The 21,068-nt window shown below is 39.6% G+C and overlaps 1 protein-coding gene across 10 annotated transcripts in view; it reads left to right on the top strand.

Moving 5' to 3' along the window:
• The window catches only part of LOC132400604 (uncharacterized), a 261,413-nt gene that overhangs the window by 190,564 nt on the left and 49,781 nt on the right, over positions 1 to 21,068 (top strand). For 3 of the 10 annotated variants that reach the window (XR_009514311.1, XR_009514306.1, XR_009514312.1), the window contains one exon: positions 531 to 7,374. The exons of 4 other annotated variants lie outside the window; for them this stretch is intronic. The gene's annotated coding sequence lies outside the window, so the exon portion shown is untranslated. 3 more of the 10 variants (XR_009514307.1, XR_009514317.1, XR_009514308.1) reach the window with 2 other exon arrangements.

Below are 21,068 nucleotides of genomic sequence, written 5' to 3'. Positions count from 1 at the left end.
TCCTGAAATATTATGATGAAATTACAATATAGTAAAAAAAATCTTTTTAGGCCAGAGAAGATGTTACATTGGTTTATTTTTGGCTCATGTAGCAAGATACAGTGAAAAAATTGTCTCGGATACCATTCACACAGGTCAATTCATTACAACAGTGCAGTGACATAGTATGAAGTAAAACATTAACAAAGTACAGAGCAAAGGGTTACAGTTACAGAGAAAGTGCTGCTAGACAATAAATTGCAAGATAGAATGTGAGGTAAAGAGTCTATCTTAACATACTAGGGAATCATTCAGTAATCTTAACCAGTGTGTTAGCAGCTACTCTAGACCCTGGAGGTACAGACCTAACAGGGTTTTCTTTCCTCTGACCAGTGGGAGAAGGCAGAAGGGAAATGCTTGGGTTGGGTGGGGGTGACTGTTATTTTGTCAGCTTTACTGCGCAGTGAAGAGTGTAGATAAGGTCCACGGAGAAAAGCCTGGCTCCCGTAATGTGCTGAGATGTGCCCATAACTTTTTGCGGTTTCTTGCAGTCACAGGCAAAGCAGTTGCCACGCCAGGTCATAAAAGGATGATTCCCATGGTACATCAACAAAAACCAGTGAGGGTCAAGGAGGACATGCAAGATATTTTTGCCTCTTGTGGGAGCAGAGGCACTGTGAGCTTTCCTGGCACTGGTATCAACATCGTTGGACCTGGACAGGCTATCATGTTGTTCAGACTTCAGAACTTCAAGCTCTCAACCCTCTTGACTTCACCACAGATGTTATAAACTAAAGTATGTCCACTGCCCCTCTTCCTGATGTCAATGATTGGCTCTTTTGTTTTAATATAGAAACATAGAAAACCTACAGCATAATACAGGCCATTCAGCCCACAAAGCTGTGCCGAACATGTCCTTACCTTAGGCTTACCCATAGCTCTCTGTTTTTCTAAGCTCCATGTACCTATCCAGGAGTCTCTTAAAAGACCCATACGAGATGGTATTGAGGGAAAGAATGTGTTCATGTCAAGACGTCCCTTGGCTCTCTATCTCCTTTGTGTACTCTGGCTTATTATTACTTAAGATATGGTTACTACAGTGGTATCATCTGCTATCTTGTAGATGGAGTTAGAGCAGAATTAAACAGTAATTATGGTTTAGAACGACTTAAATCTTACTCAACAAAGCACTTTGTGGTTTTGAGAACAAGAATACCACAGAATATAGAACAGTACAGTACAGGAACACACCCTTTAGCCAACAATGTTGTGCCAAACCAATTAAATTAGTAATCAAACGGCCAACTAATCTAATTCCTAGTGCCTACACGATGTCCATATCCTTTCATTTCCCTCACATTCATGTGCCTATCTAAACATTCCTTAAAAATCCCTATTGTATCTCCCTCTACCTCCACCCCAACAGAACAAATACCTTAAGGGCTGAAAGGAACCTTAAAGACTTAAGGAATGCCTTAATGACTCAGATCATCACTGATTTCTGAAGCTTATGCCAGAGAGGGTCGTAATGAAGTAAGGAATTTGCCACTGAAGTAGGTGTTAAGAAATCAAAATTAACAAAAATCTCCTATATCATTTAAAAATAGATAAAATCTTGTACTAGCAGATTTTCCATTCCATTAATCGAATTCATGTGAAAATTAATAGTCAGGCTCCAAATACTCCTCCAGGTGCCATAAATCAAATTCCAGTGTCATTTTCTCCCATAGAGGGTCTCTGTTTGCTGTATGTTATACCCACCAATGTAACTTCACTAAATACTCAATTGTACAATTCTTGGAAATGTGCTGCCTGGCTCCACTTGACATGTAGAGTTTGAATGCATTGTTAATGATTCAAACAGATGACTTTCCATTTCTAAGTTGTGCAACAAGGTTATCAAGTTATATTTCTTGTCCTACATCTCCCTCCCCAAGGAAGTGATCAAAGCTTTTGAATCCAGATCATCAACAATTTGTATATTGTTGATTTACAGGTCATTCTCAAGAGATGGACTGATCAACTCTATTACATTTCTTGACATTAATAATGCAAATATTATTTTTAGCAGTTCTTTTGAAAATATACCTTGGATAGCTTGCTTTTATCCTACCTTTCCAAAGTTGATCCATTTCCTCGTTAAACCATCAACACTCACAAATCTCATTCTTTAAAGACTACAGGAAAAATACTCCGGAGAATGTTCATTTTCAGCCTCCATCTATTTCAAAGCTGCTAATTCTAGCAGAATTATTATAGAAGGAATGTTTCTCATAAACCCCCTTGCTTACAAAGACAAAAATTTATGTCTTGAGCTTAAATGACCGGTGTTTAAATGCTTCCTTCACAAAGTACAAAACTAACAGGGTCAAGTACACTTCATCAAGGAATTTCCAGATTGGGTTATTGACTGTAAATCAGCAAATAAAGTGTTCCTTTGATGAACATGTTAACAGATGCCATTTTCAGAATGATTTATAATTTCCAAGTTTTGCCATGCACTACTAAATAAATTGTTTAAAGTACAGGGAGGACAACAGAACTAACTTGCATTATTCAAGTATGATGGCTTAATAGTTAGTTTATTTGATTGGTGTTTCATGTGAAGACATTTTTCTGCTAAGGAGCCTGAAAACAAGGGTGAAAACATCCTTCAGAAAAGGTAAATTAGGTGTTGAAGGACAAATTCTAGCTCTTGCGTACAAGTCTTAAGCTATTTAATTCTTTTTATTGCTGGGATAAATCCGTTTTTTAAAAATATTTTTCATGAACTTCCAATTTGAACCTGAACACAATAATCTGCTGGTTTGATGTTTTCAGTCTGCAGTGTTCTCAGGTGGTTGAGGCCATCAATGTGTTCTCCAGTAGGCAATTTACTCTAATTGGCTCGTTCACTGTGAGTTATGGTGAGAAAGGTCGAGACAAGAGATAGGTTTCAGTTCACAAGACACATGGTCCACTTAGTAAAACTGTCAGGAAGGTACTTGCACATGAAAGAGACAAAACTAAACTAATTCACATAATTACTATTTCATATTAAGTCTTGGACTGATGTATTAATTTAGATCTTCTCCTGTTTAAAGCTTCCTTACTGCTGTGTACCGAATATTTAATTATGCTTTGTATCTACTGCCATACTTCTTTCTGGCAACATCATTATTGATTTGTTAGGAGCAGAACCAAAAGTAAAGTAGAATGGAGGCATTTGTTCATTTTATAATTAGACTCAATATAATGCTGGAGGAAATCAGCAGGTCAGGCAACATCTATGGAAATGAACAAACTGTCGACGTTTTGGTCCAAATCCCTTATTTCAGAGCTGGAAAGGAAGGGGGAAGATGCCAGAATAAAAAGGGTGGTGGGAGGTGAGGGGGAAGAAGGATTGCTAGAAGGTGATAGGTGACGGCAGGTGAGCGGGAAACATAAAGGGCCGGAGATAAAGGAATCTGATAGGGGAGGAGAGTAGCCCATAGGAGAAAGGGCAGGAGGAGGTGATAGGCAGGTGAGAAGAGGTAAGAAACCACAGTGGGAAATAGAAGAAGTGGGGAGGGGAGGGGAGGAATTTTTTTTTAAACCAGAAGGAGAAATCATTACTCATGCCATCAGGTTGAAAATGAACATATGGTGTTGTCCCTTCACCCCGAGGGTGACCTTATCGTGGCACAAGAGGAGACCTTGTGCTGCCATATTGGAATGGGAATGAGAAGCAGAATGGACTGAAGAAGGGTCTCGGCTTGAAGCATAACTTTTCATTTCCAAAAATGCTGCCAGACCTATTGAATTAGAGTCATAGAAAAGTACAGCACAGAAACAGGCCCTTTGGCCCATCTAGTTCATGTCAAACCATTTAGACTGCCTACTCCACCAGGACCAGAGCACTCCATGCTCCTACAATCCATCTTCCTGTCCAAATGTCTCTTAAATGTTGAACTCGAGCTCACATGCACCACTTGTGCTGGCAGCTCGTTCCTCACTCATGACCCTCTGAGTGAAGTAGCTTCCCCCTTGTGTTCCCTTAAACTTTTCACCTTTCACCCTTAACCTTTAACCATGACCTCTGGTTGTAGTCCCACCCAACCTCAGTGGAAAAGCCTGCTTGCATTTACCCCTCATAAATTTGTATAGCTCTATCAAATCTCCCTCAAGGAAAATCTTCCAAGGAATTACGTCTTAACCTATTCAATCTTTCCTTATAACTCAGGTCTTTCAGACTTGGCAACATCTTGGTAAATTTTCTCTGTACTTTTTCAAGGTTGTTTACAACCTTCCTGTAGGTTGGTGACCTAAACCGTAGACAACATTCCAAATTAGGCTCACCAGCCTGTGACGCCACTTTCAATGAAATATGGACCTGTTTTCCCAGATCCCTTTGTTCTACCACACTCCTCAGTGCCCTACCGTTCACTGTGTAAATCTTACCCTGGTTGCTCCTGCCCAAGTGTAACAGGTCGCACTAGACTGCATTAAATTCCATCTACCATTTTTCAGCCCTTTTTTCCAGCTGGTGCAAGCTCTGATAGTCTTCCTCGCTGTCCACTACACTCCTAGCTTTTTATTGTACATTGCTTTGGATTTCCAGCATCTGCAGAATATCTTGCACAGATCCAATTGCCTTCTTTCCCAATTTAGATCATCAGTGGCAATTTTACCACTTCAATGATTATGTTTTCTCTGTCCAATCAAGGCAGAAATTAGCTGTTAATTAAAAAAAATTGAGCTTAAAATAAAAGGCAATAAGCTGACAATATCTGCTGGGGTCATTCTTTTGTTTCTTTCCTCAAATTATAGTCATCAAGAAAGACTTAACAGGTCAGTCTCTGTTCTTCAGAAAAACTGTTGGCTGACTAGATTATCTTGAGTTTATAAATGGTTTTGGCAGCATAGACAGAGCAACAGTGTTTCCGATTGAGTCTAAAATTAAGGCTTAAGATAGCCATTAATCTGAAAAGAAAAGTTATATTATTCCAAGAAAGAATAAGAGGGTTTATAGTTTATAGTCAACCAAATTATTTGTTTCTCAATGTTACTCACAGGATCACACACTTGTTCATTTTGCCCTGTCCAGAAAACACACATAGTATCTCCTGGTCTGAAGTCTGAAATTGATCACCGATTTGAGTCTTAAATCATTATTAGGAAATACAGCTTTTGGAAAACATAACAGGAAATTCCAGAGAAGATTCTTTAAGCAGCAAGTGGTTCAAATGTTGAACTTGTTATCAAAACTGTATTGCTAAAGGATTAGAAGGATAGATTAAAGAGGTGAGATGTCGGGAGGACGTTTGTGTGAAACACATACACTGACATACAGGATATCCAATGGGTCAAACAGCTTCTTCTGCACTGTCGAATCTTAGTAGTGTACTTTTCATTAGAGAAAATAATCTTCTTTGTATTAATTTCCATGAATTTTTTTTTGCAAATAACTGTTAATTCCACAGATCAACAAGTGCCAAAGAAAGATGAACAAGTATTTGAAGTATTTGTTTCCAAAAGTAACCTTAGATTTGCTGGCTTGTTTGTGGAAACACTGAAAGCAATTTGATTTTTTTTCTCTCTGGCTTTGGTCACGGGGTTCAGCTGAGAATCTGGCAGAAAGTAATTTGACTTTTTGAACTTACAACTGCCTCATGCTTAAATAATTTCCCTTGCCAAAATCCAGTGTGAAGAATGGTTTGACTTTTCATCTGGAGAAAAGAAGCACTGGAACTGCTTGGCATTTCTAACACTTAACCACTTGTGCATCCTTTGTTGCAACTGCCAAATCTTTGCTTTTGCAAAGGAGAAGGCTTCCCAATCACTTTGTACACTTCTGTTCCCTCAATCACTCCCACTACCCCAAAGGCCTCAACCAAATTTGAGAAAGATTTTTTTAAAAACTCAGCTGTCCCAGTAAGAAGTTATTTCTTCTTTGATTTATATCTGGACAAAGAAATATGTTGGCTAATTGATCTAATTAGTGGTTATTTGAAAGATCATCCTTAGCAACTGAAAGGTAATTTATAAAATTTAGCTGTAAGTGTAAGGTGAGGAAATGCAGAAACTTTAGAAACTTGACACGACCTTTGTTGAAATGGTGCCCTGAAGGATGCTATTAATTCACCCCTCAGCTGAACATTTTGGTGATGTTTTAATGTGGAAAGAATGGTGAAAAATGAGGCCTCAATGAATTTGATTTCTTTTTTCATGCAGTGTACTTTTCCATCGCATTAGATATTTTAAAGATTAGATATTTCAAAAAGAAAGTTCACAGTTGTCACCAACTAATCTATTATGAACTTTGCTCAGAAAATGAGCAAATAATTCAGAGAACACAAAGAGAAAATCTGCAGATGCTGGAAATCCCAGCAACACACACAAAATGCTGGAGGAACTCAGCAGGCCAGGCAGTATCTGTGGGAAAAAGAGTACAGTCGACGTTTTGGGCCGAGACTCTTCAGCTGAATAATTCAGAGATTTTTTTTGCACTGAAGCTTTGCTTGGACAACTTGAAGTAAAATGGGCTGTGTAGCTTCATCTATTAAATGCAGAATGATTTTTGTAAAGCAATGAAAATATGAAGATCGTACAGATACATTGAAAAAAAGATGATTGGTGGACAGCAAACCTATAAAATATATTTGTATCAGTTCATGGCTCATATACATTAGCATTAAAGTGCAAATGTTAAATTTAAAGTTGGCAGGATCAACTTTGCCTTAAGAATGTGTGTCACACAAGTAACTTGCAATATGTTATGCCCATTCTTCATGTCAGTTGAGGCTTTGCTGCACAAAAAACTCAGACCATTTTCCTTAGGAGAATTAAGTGAACGATGCAATATTGAATAACACAGTAGAAAAGTACATGAACCACCATTCATAGTTTTTGCTGATCTTTCAGTTGGTTTGGTAGTAATGCATGATCCTACTCTGTCAGCAACAACAGTTACTGAGATGTTCCCAGACAACATTTGTGATGAGTAAACACAAGATGAAAGGGACATTATGAAGCCTGAGTTACCATGTCTAAGCATGACATTTACTGTGTGGACTCATTTGTTCCTCACTGTAAGTATCCACCATGGCACAAATTCCTTCTTTTAACTCTTTTAATTGCTTACCTGTCCTGACAGCCAACTCAGGACACCCACAAGGACTGAAAGTTGATGTGCAGTCACCCCCAGTGATGCTATTCATTTTGTTCCTCAACTGTAGAGGAATGCAATTAAATAAGGTAGGCAAAGACTGCTTCCCACAGTGCCATTATATGCAAACCCTAAGGAGCCAAACAATTGCAATTATCATTCGCAACTACCATTTTAGCTTGAATCCCTCAGCTGACAGCACACAACCTGTGGCTATTGAGCTAATTATCAGAAATATATTTACAACAGACTAATTATGATCTGCTCTTTCTCTTCAGGTCCACTGCCAAGAAGATCCTCCCTGTTTATTATGGTCAAGTTATAAAAGATGCATTTAGACATTATAATTCAGGAACAATAAACAGGATTGGGTGATCTGTTTGGTTTGCTTAAACATAATTTTGGCAGTGCCCAGGGTTTCTCCAGTTTGTTAGAAAGGGGACCTTCAGTCAAGATTGAAATGGATCCATGAACTCATGATCATCAATGCTGTCTGAGTCTGTGGTAAAATTTTTCAGACCTACCTAATACATAAACTATTGCTGTCGTATTCTTTATATTAATACGTACCATGGGTTTCTAATAAAGAACCATATTCTGGAAGAAATAGCACTTCTATTTAACAGCAACAACCACACGTGTCCTACAGCACCATGCTTCCAGCTCTTTCTATCATTTCTGCACATGCTCAGAATTCTGTCCAATCACGTTCTTACATGTGATATCACCACATCTTCCTTTCCTTACAAAGTAAAACAATTAGCAACATTGACCAGAACAAATGCATAATTTAACATGCTTCTATCAGTCTCTCTGGGGGTTTATGAACACAAGTAGACCTTCTAAGCAGTTTACACTGTTCTTGTGTTTTGTTGTTATTTTCATGTTTTGTCTGGTCTGCATCAGTTAATGGAAACTCTGAAGTTGGCTCTTTCTTGAGGTCTTTGCGATTTCTTCTTAACACTGCTCCTTCTTCTGTTTGGACCATGTATGATCTGGGTTGTACTTCTTCAAGTACTGTAGCTTTCTTAATTTCTTCACTTCTATTTGTAATGAAACACAAATCTTCTTTTCTTCATCTAATTCAGTCATTAACTGAACATCTTTTTTATACCGTCTTCATCATTTCAATAAAACTTCTCAAATCCTTCACTTATGTTTTCACTTCTTCAGTTGGATCCCGATTCTAGTCACTCTTTGACTTCAGATCCGTATTGTATTGTACTGACAAGTTTGGCCTCTGTCCTCCTGCAGAGGTGAGATTGTGATGGAATGCATCGCCCATTGTTGTATGTGGCCATGAGGGCAAAATTGCAACTCCTTTTTTTGGTAGCAGTGCTTTGTTAGATGCTGGTAACAACAATTGCTATGCCTCAGGTTTCAATCTTTACAACTTTATGACCTAAACAACTGATTATGCTCATCACAAACATGAGAAAATCTGCAGATACAGGAAATCCAAAGCAACACACACAAAATGCTAGAGAAACACAGCACACAACACAGAACTGAACACAACACTCAGTCCTTTTAACATTTTCCTCAAATTTCCAGATTTGGGCTCAGCTGTAGTATTGTGTTCAGTTCTGAGTGCCTTACTTTAAAGGTGTCCAATGCGGTGCACAAGAGAATTATTGAAAGGATCCCAAGGGTGAGCATTGTAACTTTGGTGATCTACAAACAAATTTTAATCATTGTAACTTGAAAACCATGGAGTTCTTGGCACTTGTGAGGAAATAAAATATGTTATCCTTCTCTTACATCATCAGCTAATAAATTCTCAGGGAAGCAGCATGTCCAGTACAGTGTTTTACGATGTGGTGGGCAACAAGCACTCTGTTTACATGCAGAACATATTCATTTCCACATTTTCTGAAGGTGAAGCCTTACTGTGCTCTTTTGCTTTGATGTCTTTCTGCTAATGAACATAACCGAGTACTTTTTTGTGCTTTAAGTCTGCACCACTTGCTCTCACTCCTGCACAAATTGACCCACAGCCAGGCCATAACATAATTGGCAATATCTATTTACTTCAGTTTAGAGAGCTACATAAATACTTGTGGTTCAGATAATGTAAATCAGCACCCCACTGAAAACTCCTTGGCTCTTCAGCAAAATTCTTATTCATAAGTGCCATGGAAAACAAAAGTGATGTTGAAAAAAATTTAAATGCCTATGATTATTTATATTTTTGAGTTATTCTAACTCCAGTAAGGTACATTCCACAAGCTCCTGCTTTTAGTGGAAGAAGTAGAGTTTTTGCGAAAATCATAAAAATAAAATGGAAATCTGCTGGAAATCAAAGCCAGGACAGAAAATGCTGGAATCGTTCAGTATCCATGGATGGAGAAATGGAGTTGAAGTTTCAGATCACAGATTCTTTATCAGAACCTCTAAAGCCGTACTTTTATTACTGTACTGTATGCTCCTTTTTCCTCACCTTTCATCAGCAGTTATTTCTTGGTGGAAACCATTTTCAAAGATTCCAGAATAACATGTGAGGTGTCAGCAAATCAAGACCTACTGCTGTCAGTGGGGCAGATTCCTTCAAAAATTGCTTAAAACATTGACTTCGGCCTGCCAATTAATTGTACAGTAATTGATCACAGTTCTTCATGGGGTTTTTAAAAATCTTAAAATCTCTGCACACCGGCTACAGCAATTCTGGACAGTCTTCCTTCCTCCATTTATCTGTCACCCTTCTGCACCTGGATCAACCTATTCTCAAAGTTCAACAGCTGAAAGTCAAGTTTATTATCAAAGTATGTGTACAGTATGTCACCACATACAACCGGAGATTCATCTTCTTGTGAGCATACGCAGCAAATGTATAGAATAGTAACAAAAACAGATCAATGGAAGATCAACTAGAGTGCAGCAAGACATTTTGCCAGCTCTTGCCCCACTGCTCAGGTTCACCCCTGTATACTGGTTACCTCCGTCTTTCAGTCCAGATGAAGAATATTGACCTGAAGTCTTGACTGTTCATTTCCCTGCACAGATATTGCCCGGCCTGCTGAGTTCCTCAGGTTTTTTGTTGTTGTCGCACCAATAAATCCTTTTCCACTTTAAGAACACTCAGCCTTCATAGTATCTTCTATTTTGAAAATGGTAACCTATCTAGAATTTGCTTGCAGGTGATGGGAGGTGAGGGGAGAGGGATGAACAATCCAGAATGACAGTATGGTCTTGATTGGCTGATCTGCTTTGTTCTGTGCTGCTATTTTTTTGTAGCTCTGTAACAAGATTAATTTTGTTACAAAAGTTAATACCTGCAAAATTATATGACCATTCTATAAAGTTTACTTTTGCCTTTCTATAATGTTACATTTCTCGGATTTGATTATTTCCTCCTAAATTGGTGTCATTTGCAAATTTCATTCGGAGGTTTAAATTGTGAATAAAAATGTTTCCGATTGTTCCTTGCAGAGCTCCATTTCCAAAGTTCTGCTGTTCTAAATAATGACCCTTTACACCTGGCCCACCTGGTGCCACCACTCCATTCTCGGCTCGAACCAGAGACCATATGATTTGACCAAATTTGTTGATTTGATAGCCTTGTTAAAGTATCTTCAATTCAGCATCCAGGAAACTAATCAAACTTCAAAGAAATCTGAATAAGTAAATTAAAACTCTTGAAAACACTGAAAACAAGCAACATTTAATTGAAACTATTAGTGTGCTTTTATTGGCAAATGATGCAATTAAAATTAAATAGCTACTGATTGATATATTTTTAGAATTTAACCTTATTATTTATCTTACTCATTATCACCAACATCATCTAATTATTTCTAAATTTTTAGCTCCCTTCTATGATAAAGGTGGGGTGGTCTTGAGACAAATTCTATTTGTCTAATTATTCCTTTTATTTTTATCCACATAGACTTTATTTTTGTGTTCCTGACAGCTGTGTCATGTTTTTCTAATGCAAGTACAGAAACTCTGCTTCCTATTCCTCCCTCATTGCCGCATCTTAATATATCCTGCAGCGTTTAATTACCAGAACTGTTATCTCTGTACCAGAGTCTTTGTCATCCAGTTCCTTGCAACATACAATCAATTCAAATTCCCTTTCTTTAGGTTCTAACTCTATTAATTCCACTGTTATTTATGTTTTCTATTTCTAATTGTTTCATTCTGCCCTTTCCTAGTAACTGACTTCCCTGTCCATGACATTGTTCCATAATCTGTTAAAGAACCCCATCTCATGGTGTGAGAATATTGCTTGTACGCAGATTGCTCATGATGTGTAACTTTGATAAATGTGCTCGGAGTGAGCCAGATGATATCCTAACGATTATCAGCAGAATCAGCTGCTGAAGAACTTTGAAAGTATGTCCTGTCTGCAGAATCAAATGATGGTTAACTACTTGTTTGTATTTGGCATTGAAGGCTATGGAAGATGGGCAGGCGAACGTGTGACGGAGGGTGCCATATTTAGCAGTATTTAGGCAGTGATTGTGGAAGTGGTTCCTCTGCTTGACAGTGGGCAAACTGATCATGAGGACTTCACCAAGATGCAAGCAGAAGAAACTCCATCAACAACAATACCATTAATATTCTGGGTGCAAAGAAAGGAAACAGGAAATCATGTCCTGATGCAGGGTTTCGACCCAAAACATCAACTATTCATTTTGCATCACAGATTCCACTTGATCCTCTTAGCTCTTCCAGCAGTTGCTGCAGTGATGGAAGTGGCTGGTGGGGAATATTGAGTCCAACAGGAGCAAATAAGGTGACTCCAGTCCACAGGGGCAGGGAGATTAAGATACATTGATAACATGTTATTTGAGGACATGTGAAGAGGGATTGAAGTGCAAAGTTTAATTAATCTGCTTTTAGTGATTTTAGATGGAGCTATATATTGACTAGCGTACTGTGTGGGGACAAAAATCGAGCTGTTATCAATCTCCTTGAACAGTAGAACAAACGGGCTTCGGAGCACTTGAGTCTTTTGCAAAGGCTAGTTCCCAGGCTAGACCATATGCAAATAAGGAGATGATAGAGGTTGAATTTAACAAGGTGAGGATTATTTGCATACGAGAGAAAATCTGCAGATGCTGGAGATCCAAGCAACACACACAAAATGCTGGAGGATCTCAGCAGGCCAGGCAGGATCTATGGAAAAGAGTAAGGATTATTCAAACAACTAGTTTGCCAAAATGGAGGCAAAGAAGCATAATCAAGAGTAATGGGAATTTGAAAGAGGAATTCAGTGGTATAGAGATCAGCATTTGAAAAACTGCTGTAAATCTGTGCAGAAATGGAATTCTGAAGACTGAGACAGCAAACAATGCAGTTTTGCAGATGAGTGCCCACAGTCGGTTGCATTAATTGCAAAGTTATTTTATCATTTTAAAAATGTCACAAAGAGCTGTTTATGTTAATCTGTTTTCCAAAAGAAAACACCACTCTTCATTCTTGTATACAGTCTCCAATGCCCTCAGTGCAGATTGTTGTTTCCGGCTGCAAGATTAGATTAGCTGTTTCAGAAGTTGGCCTATGGCATGAAAATATAACAGGCGACGCTGTTCTACAAACCTCAAATGGAAATATAATTGCATCCAGTCACAAGATGAATTCCATTATGCCATAATACGGAGTTCTCAAGAAACAATGTGGTACTTGATATCTTGTGGAAAGGGAGGGCGAAAGGTATGGAGTTGTACAATGGAAAGTAGATAAAAAGTGTGATGCATTGGTACTCTGTTCAAAACTGCAGATACTCAGAAATAAGGATCTCAGCTTCTTCAATTTTCAATGACATACCTGCAATAAATAATATTATTAAAAGCCTAATTGGTCCATTACACCAACAGGTTTGTTTGCTTTTTGTTTGCTATGTCTCTTTCAGATCTGTAGATCCAAGTGCCTTTATAGCAGCCTTCTCAGTTTTTTCTTCTGCCTTCAGAAGTCTGCCCCCGGACTCCGACTCCTCCAGTGTGGTTACAAGTGGACTAACAGCCAAGAGCACTTGTGCTTTTCCCTTGGGCAAGTGCAGCAGTTGGTGGGCAGGAGTTTAGACTCCGCTCCCCACACCTTCACTGGACTGTCCAGATGAGCCTTTACCGGTTTGGTGGTGTCAAAGCCCTTTGATCTATTTTTAAATGTGATAGCTAATCATTCACTTCTTTAAAGACATCTTTTTAAAAAGATTATTTTAAACATAAGCAAAATAAGTGAACTACTTACCTGCCTTTTCCTTTCCAATCAAGGTCAGCGACCCCATTTAAATGCTTCATTTGCCAGCCCTGCTGGAGGAAATCCAAGAAACTGGACGTGAAGCTCACCTGACACCTCTGTTCAGTATGTCTGCCCTCTGTCAGGTCAAGTCAAGTCACCTTTTATTGTCATTTCGACCATAACTGCTGGTACAGTACACAGTAAAAATGAGGCAACATTTTTCAGGACCACGGTGCTACATGAAACAGTACAAAAACTACACTGAACTACGTAAAAATGACACAGAAGAGAAACTACACTAGACTATAGATCTACCCAGGACTGCATAAAGTGCACAAAACAGTGCAGCCATTATAATAAACAAGACAATAGGCACAATAGAGGGCAGTAAGTTGGTGTCAGTCCAGGCTCTTGGTATTGAGGAGTCTGATAGCTTGGGGGAAGAAACTGTTACATAGTCTGGTCATGAGAGCCCAAATGCTTCGGTGCCTTTTCCCAGATAGCAGGAGAGAGAAGAGTTTGTATGAAGAGTGCATGGGATCCTTCATAATGCTGTTTGCTTTGCAGATGCAGCGTGTAGTGTAAATGTCTGTCCTGGCCTTAGTGCTGAGTCCAGTAACTCACTGTACACATGACGGCCAGTTTGCCTCACAGTTATACACCGCGCAGCACAGAAGTGAGAATCTCCATGCAGTGAATCTCTTCTGACCTTGAAGTTACCTTTCATTCCTGCCAAATTAAACCATTTCCTCTTTTCCTCATTAAATTTCATGAATCATTTCCCAATAATTTGGCTAAGAATTACTGGTCTATTGTCTAATTTATTTTGCATATCTAAGTTTTTCTTGTATGGAGTTTAACTGTGGCCATTGGAAAATTAACTGTAGCTGACTATCATGAACATCAAATGGCATTGATTTCCTGTGAAATATTATTGGGTTCTCTTGAAACAACCAGTTTTCTGTGAGGGGAATCTTGGACCAGATGTCACTCAGGCAAGTGCCATGACTTACTTTTTCTCTTTCGGGTGTCCTTCAACGTACCAAACCACCAAATTTTTACGACTCCACTTCCCCCATTTCAACTGGGTAGTCACTGAGGCAACACACACAAAATGCTGGCATCATGCAAACACTGTAGTCTCTGCCTTTTAGAGTAATTATCAGTTTCTAGGTCTCTGTGCCTTATTAAGGCTTGTTTTTGTTTCTCTCCTCACTGCTCAGTGTGTTTTTGAGTTTTGTGTGATTGGCACTTTGAAATTTTGCCTAGAATATCCAAGGAGGCTTTTAATTAAAAAAAATAAATAAATGCTATACCAATGAGCCAAGGCAGCCACTGTGAAACTCTCTTTCGTTTACTAAGTAATCATTTGCAGCAACTCTTTGCTTTCTGCTTCTTGACAAACCTTCTATTTGTGCAATGCCAACTTCTTCTTTATACCCAAGTATTTTAACTTTGACCTGGTACTAAATCAAAATTCCTTTTTAGAAATCAGCCACACTATCTTCATCAACACTTACCTTCAAAGAATCCAGTGAAGCTGGTGAAAGAAAGTTTTACTTTTCATAAATCTATGCCAGTTTTCATTTCTTAACTGGTATTTCTGCCAGCTTCCATTAACATCCAAGAATCCACCTCCACTGCAGACTTTAAACTGACTGCCATTGCAATCTATTTTTCCTGTCTTTTCTTTAAACAGTCTTCCAATCATCTAGTGCAGTTCCGTTGTCCAGAGAAAAATCTGGTCAGAGCCATTATAATTTCTAACCTTTACTTTTCTCACCAGTCTTAAATTTATTCTCACCAGTCCAGGTGAATCTTCCATTGCCAATCTTTTACATATCATGTCTTTTATCATCCTGTTAAATTTCACTTCTCTTTTATGATATGATTAGCAGCATAAATATTTTTAGTGGAGGCAAATACGAAGTGTACATGTCCTCTGCTTCCTCCATACAATCTTTTTGAATCCTAGTCCACCATATCATTTTTGTGTTTTATATCAGTCAATCATGGGTTCCATTCTGTGCTATTCCATTCATTTCTTTTTACAGTTCTCTTCTATATTTTTTTTTCGATTTAGCTCGGTATTCTACTGAAAATGCGTTGCCATTTATGAATTTTCAGTCAATATTTAATTTCAGTCTTTTCTGTCTAGAAATTGATCAGCACTGTTTTTTTTTGGCATTAAAGCAGTATTGAAAGTCACTCCAAAGATACCTGACAAGGCTGTATCAAGAGCAAAGGATTTAATTTGTACCAGTTCATTCCAACTGCTTGTGGGGGCTGAAGAAAAAGTTGGTGAAGTTCCCTCTCTTGAGTACAGAATTGTTTGAACTCCCTAATGTAACCACATTGTAAAACTGTGAGATATTGCAAAGACCGTAAGACTTGGAAGCTGAGGGTGACTGCAGTGTTGCTTCTGAGTTCCAAGCATAAGGCAGCCAAGACAAACATGATGGATTCTACTTGAATTCTAGGTAGGTAACAGATGTTGGTGTGGATGAGGAACACAGTTTGAGAATTAACCCTTTAAACAGCATGGTTTCAAGATCACTGAAACTCAGTTGTTTTATATGTAGATAAGAAATGTTCTTTTGTAGAGCAGTAAGGTTGGAAATTGCATTGCAGCTGAGATTTGCATGTCACTTGAGGCAAGTTTTACCCTGGAAAAGTAGTGCTCATAAGAATGAAAATTTAGTCAAAATTAGATTTTGTGCTTCAAAGCATCCAGAAATGTGCAACAATTTGTTTTTCATTGAGATACAGCACAGAATAGGCCTTTCCGGGCCTTAGTGCCACACTGCCCATCAATCCCCCAGTTGAATCCTAGCCTAATCACCGGAGAAATTACTTCGACCAATTAATCAACTGGTTCTTCATTGGACTGTGGTGGGAACACAGAGGCCCTGAGAGAATATACAAACTCCTTACAGGCAGGAGCTGGAATTGAACCTGGGTCACCTGTATTGTAAAGCTTTGTGCTAACCACTACGCTACCATGCTGCCCTAATTTGTTCTGTTCAAACGTAAGGTGATATTCAGCAGCACAGCAGCATCCGTTTTGGAACTTTGTGAATAGATTTCTGTGTCTATCTTCTTTGAACTGTCAGGTGAATGAACTTTGAATAACTTCTTGCCTTTTTATGGAAATTTGTCAGAAGAATTTATTTTTCACTTGATGCACCATCAATAACTCACTCTGAGACATAAAGGTGAGATATCGGCTTTTATTGACTGGAAGAAGGAACCAGCAGTGAGTGACCACCATACTACATCCTGGAGACTGAGAGGCCGGGCTCAGGCCTTGATCGCCTTTATACAGGGGCCTGTGGGAGGAGCCACAGGAGCAGTCAGCAGGGAGCGTGTCCAGACAGGCACACGTAATTCACCACATCACTTTTAACAAAGCCAGATGAATTTGATTTTATTATGATCCTAAATACCCCACTGAAACATTTGCAGTTTATTCCCAGAAACAAGGGCCATGCTGTTTCCTTACTTTCTGAAATGAAAACATACTGTTTGAGAGAATTGACTTGAAACACTTCAAGAATTGTTGTTCCTTCCACAATTATTTTTGAAGTCTACATTAGGATAATGGAAACATCTCGTCATCGTAACTCTAAACCTCTTGTATCAGTTGCCAACTTGTTTGCACTGATCCTCCGTGAGTCTCAGTTCTCAAAACCATGAGGGCATCAGTAAAACAGTTAATTGTTTAGGATTTATCAATTGATTCTAACATGTTACACCAACAAATAATGATTGTCTACCATGGTTGCTTTGTTTCCCAAGTGGTTGATTTCATTACTGCTTAGAAAAACAATTAGATCTTGTTTTTCTGAATGCTGGCTAAGTTGCAATTTGCACAGTTTATTCTTACGTTCAGGATATTGAGAGATGATATCTGAAAACTTGCTCCATTTGATTGTCACAAGGAAATCTGCAGATGCTGGAAATTTAAGCAACACACACAAAATGCTGGTGGAAGGCAGCTGGCAGTGTGACTACCAATGAAGTCTTTGTGCGTCCATAGCACACTGAGAACTGGACTGAGGCTGCACAGACTCATTCACCTTATGGGCACGTGTTGTCCTCAACTTGGCCCGTTCCTTACAATCGCTTCCTGCAGGATTCAAGTGGCCTTTCAGCTTCCAGTATAACAGAGAGGGTGCAGCTGTAGCCAGTGAGAAGAACGGGGGCAATGGCAGGTAGCAGTTTGCCAGATTGCACCTCTGTACATCTAAGAGTTTCAATCAATTGGAGACATTTGAAAGCAGCCGAAGTAAATTCAAATACTTTTAAGAATTAAACAGTGCTTTAAAAACTTAGCTCAACTAAAGTAATTTGAAACATTAATTTAAAGAAAGAGGGAAAAATACTAAGATATATTTACCCCTTTAATAATAGTTGTGATCCAAATCAAGTTAACGGAACTGTTTTCTGTATGCCAGATGAGCTGAGGGAACAGATAGGCTGTCTGGTTAGCTCAGAAATGGCATCTGAACTGAATCCTGAGGCCAGCTGTGGGGAAGGAGGCCATAACAGCTGTGACTAGACCTCCTGCAAGTTCCCTCCGTCTGTGCAACTGTGCAGAATTGGAGAAATACAGAATGCACTGAAGCATGCATTGTGTTGAGCTGGTGGTTCTTTACAGACCGACCCGCTGAAATTAGAGTCATCTGTCCCTTCATCTGTGCAGGGAAATCTCAGGAGATGCTCATCTCCTAGCAGCTGGAAGTGGATATAAACTTAGACCTCAGCAATAAAAGTAGTCATGCAATCTATATAAAGCAATTCAGCTCTTAATTTCTTACATTTACTTCCTAAACTCATTTAACTGGCTGCCCTTCTACTTGTTGTAATAGATAATCCTTCTCCGTCCTAAGATATTCATGTCGGAAATTGAAACCAAAAGCTACTTCCTTAATTAGATTAGCTGCAGCTTCTGACACTCTGTTCATTTACTTTTTGATACAGGGCCATTCTTGTTGGGTCAAATGTCAGCAACTGAAATTTCAGAGCTGAGTTCCTAGCAAGCTTTCAGATACTGCTCTGGCTCCCAGAAGGCAGGACAAGCTCAGTACTCTGAGTCAGTCTCACCTCAATCTCTGGATTGGAGAGCATGCCTTATGAGAATAGGTTGAGTGAACTTGGTCTTTCCTCCTTAGAGTGATGGAGGATAAGATGATGAGAGGCATTGATCGTGTGGATAGCCAGAGGCTTTTACCCAGGGCTGAAATGGCTAACATGAGGGGGCATAGTTTAAAGGTGCTTGGAAGTAGGTACCAGAGGGGATTTCAGGAGTAAATTTTCACACAGAGAGTGGTAGGTGCATGTAATGCTCTGCCGACAACAGTGGTAGAGGTGGATACAAAAGGGTCTTTTTAGAGACTCTTAGATAGGTACATGGAGCTTAGAAAAAGAGAGGGCTATGTGCTAGGGAAATCCTACTAGGCAGTTTCTAGAGTAGGTTACATGGTCGGCACAACATTGTGGGCCGAAGGGCCTGTCATGTGCTGTAGATTTCTTTGTTCTATGTTTAATCCAGTGAAACTGGAAAGGCTAGAAAAAACTTAAACACAAGATCAGAATTTCGAATCATCATTAGAAATAGATCAATTTTAAAAATATATTAAGTAATGAAATAATTTATGTTTACTCTGTTATTAACTTAGAACCAAAGAACATTACAGCACAGAAAGAGTCTTTTTGGCCCTTCTTGGCTGTGCCGAACCATTTTTCTGCCTAGTCCCAGTGACCTGCACCTGGGCCATATCCCTCCATACACCTCTCATCCATGTACCTGACCAAGTTTTTCTTAAATGTTAAAAGTGAGCCCACACTTACCACTTCATCTGGCAGCTCATTCCACACTCCCACTAAGAAGCCCCCCACTAATGTTCCATTTAAACTTTTCCCCCTTCACCCTTAACCCATGACCTCTGGCTTTTTTCTCCCCTGGCCTCAGTGGAAAAAGCCTCCTTACATTCACTATCTATACCCATCATAATTTTATACACCTCTATCAAATCACCCCTCATTCTCCTACACTCCAGGGAATAAAGTCCTAACCTATTCAACCTTTCTCTGTAACTCAGTTTCTCAAGTCCCGGCAACATCCTTGTAAAGCTTCTCTGCACTCTTTCAACCTTATTAATATCCTTCCTGTAATTTCAGTGACCAAAACAGCACACAATACTCCAGATTTGGTCTCACCAATGTCTTATGCAACCTCACCATTACATTCCAACTCTTATACTCAATACTTTGATTTATAGAGGCCAATGTACCAAAAGCTCTCTTTGCAATCCTATCTACTTGTGACGCCACTTTTAGGGAATTATGTATCTGCACTCCTTAGAGTCCTACCATTTACCTTGTATGTTCTACCTTGGTTTGACCTTCCGAAATGCAATACCTCACACTTGTCCACATTAAACTCCATCTACCATTTTTCAGCCTATTCCTCCAACTGGTCCAAATCCCTCTGCAAGCTTTGAAAACTTTCCTCACTGTCCACTACACCTCCAACCTTTGTATCATCAGCAAATTTACTGATCCAATTTGCCACATTATCATCCAGATCATTGATATAGATGACAAATAACAATGGACCCAGCACTGATCCCTGTGGCACACCACTAGTCACAGGCCTCCACTACCACTCTCTGACTTCTCCCATTGAGCCAATGTCTAACCCAATTTACTACCTCTCTATGTATACCTAGCGACTGAATCTTCCTAACTAACCTCCCATGCGGGACCTTGTCAATCCAGGCCCTCAGCTCGTCTGCCTTTCCCACAACACTCCTCGCATTGAAATAGACACACCTCAGAAGATTATTACCACCACACATAGCCTTACTATTTGTGACTTTTCATGAACTACTAACATCATTTATTTTTACCCCAATTCCACTATCTACTCTGGCACTCTGGTTCCCACCCCTCTGCAAATCTAGTTTAAACCCTCCCCAATAACACTATCAAATCTCCCTGCCAGTATATTGGTCCCCTTGTAGTTCAGGTATAACCCATCTGTTTTGTACAGGTCCCACCTGCCCCAGAAGAGGTCCCAATGATCTAGAAGTCTGAAACCCTGCCCCCTACACCAGTTTCTCAGCCACGTGTTCATCTGCCAGAGCATCCTACTCTTACCCTCACTGGCACGTGGCACAGGCAGCAATCTGGAGATTACCACCCTTGGGGTCCTGTTTTTCAACTTCCTACCAAGCTCTCTGTACTCACTCTTCAGCACCTCTTTGACTCTTTCTACTTATGTCATTGGTACCAATGTGTACCATGACATATGGCTGATCGCCCTCCCATTTCAGAATGCTGTGCACGCGATCAGAGACATCCCTGACCCTGGCACCCGGGAGGCAACAAACCATCCGGGATTCTCTGTCATGACCACAGAATCTCCTGTCTGTACCCCTGACTATGGAGTCCCCTATCACTACCGCTCTCCTCTTCGTCCTTCCTCCCTTCTGCACTGCAGAACCAGACTCAGTGCCAGAGATCTGGCTTGTCCCAGGTAAGCCACCCCCCCCCCCCAATAGTATCCAAATCGGTATACCTGTTCTGGAGGGGAATGGCCACAGGGGAAACCTGCACTACCTGCCCTTTCCCCTTCCCTCGGCTGTCAGTGACCCAATTACCTGTGCCCTGTTCCTTAGGTGTAACTACCTCCCAGAAGCTACCATCTATAAACTGCTCAGTCTCCCGAATGCTCCGGAAGTCATCCAGCTCCTGCTCCAGTTCCCTAACA

The sequence above is a fragment of the Hypanus sabinus genome, chromosome 10, assembly GCF_030144855.1.
Source record: "Hypanus sabinus isolate sHypSab1 chromosome 10, sHypSab1.hap1, whole genome shotgun sequence".
NCBI lineage: Eukaryota > Metazoa > Chordata > Chondrichthyes > Myliobatiformes > Dasyatidae > Hypanus > Hypanus sabinus.
The sequence above is the reverse complement of the archived record's forward strand: the minus strand, read 5'-3'. Positions and strand labels throughout refer to the sequence as shown.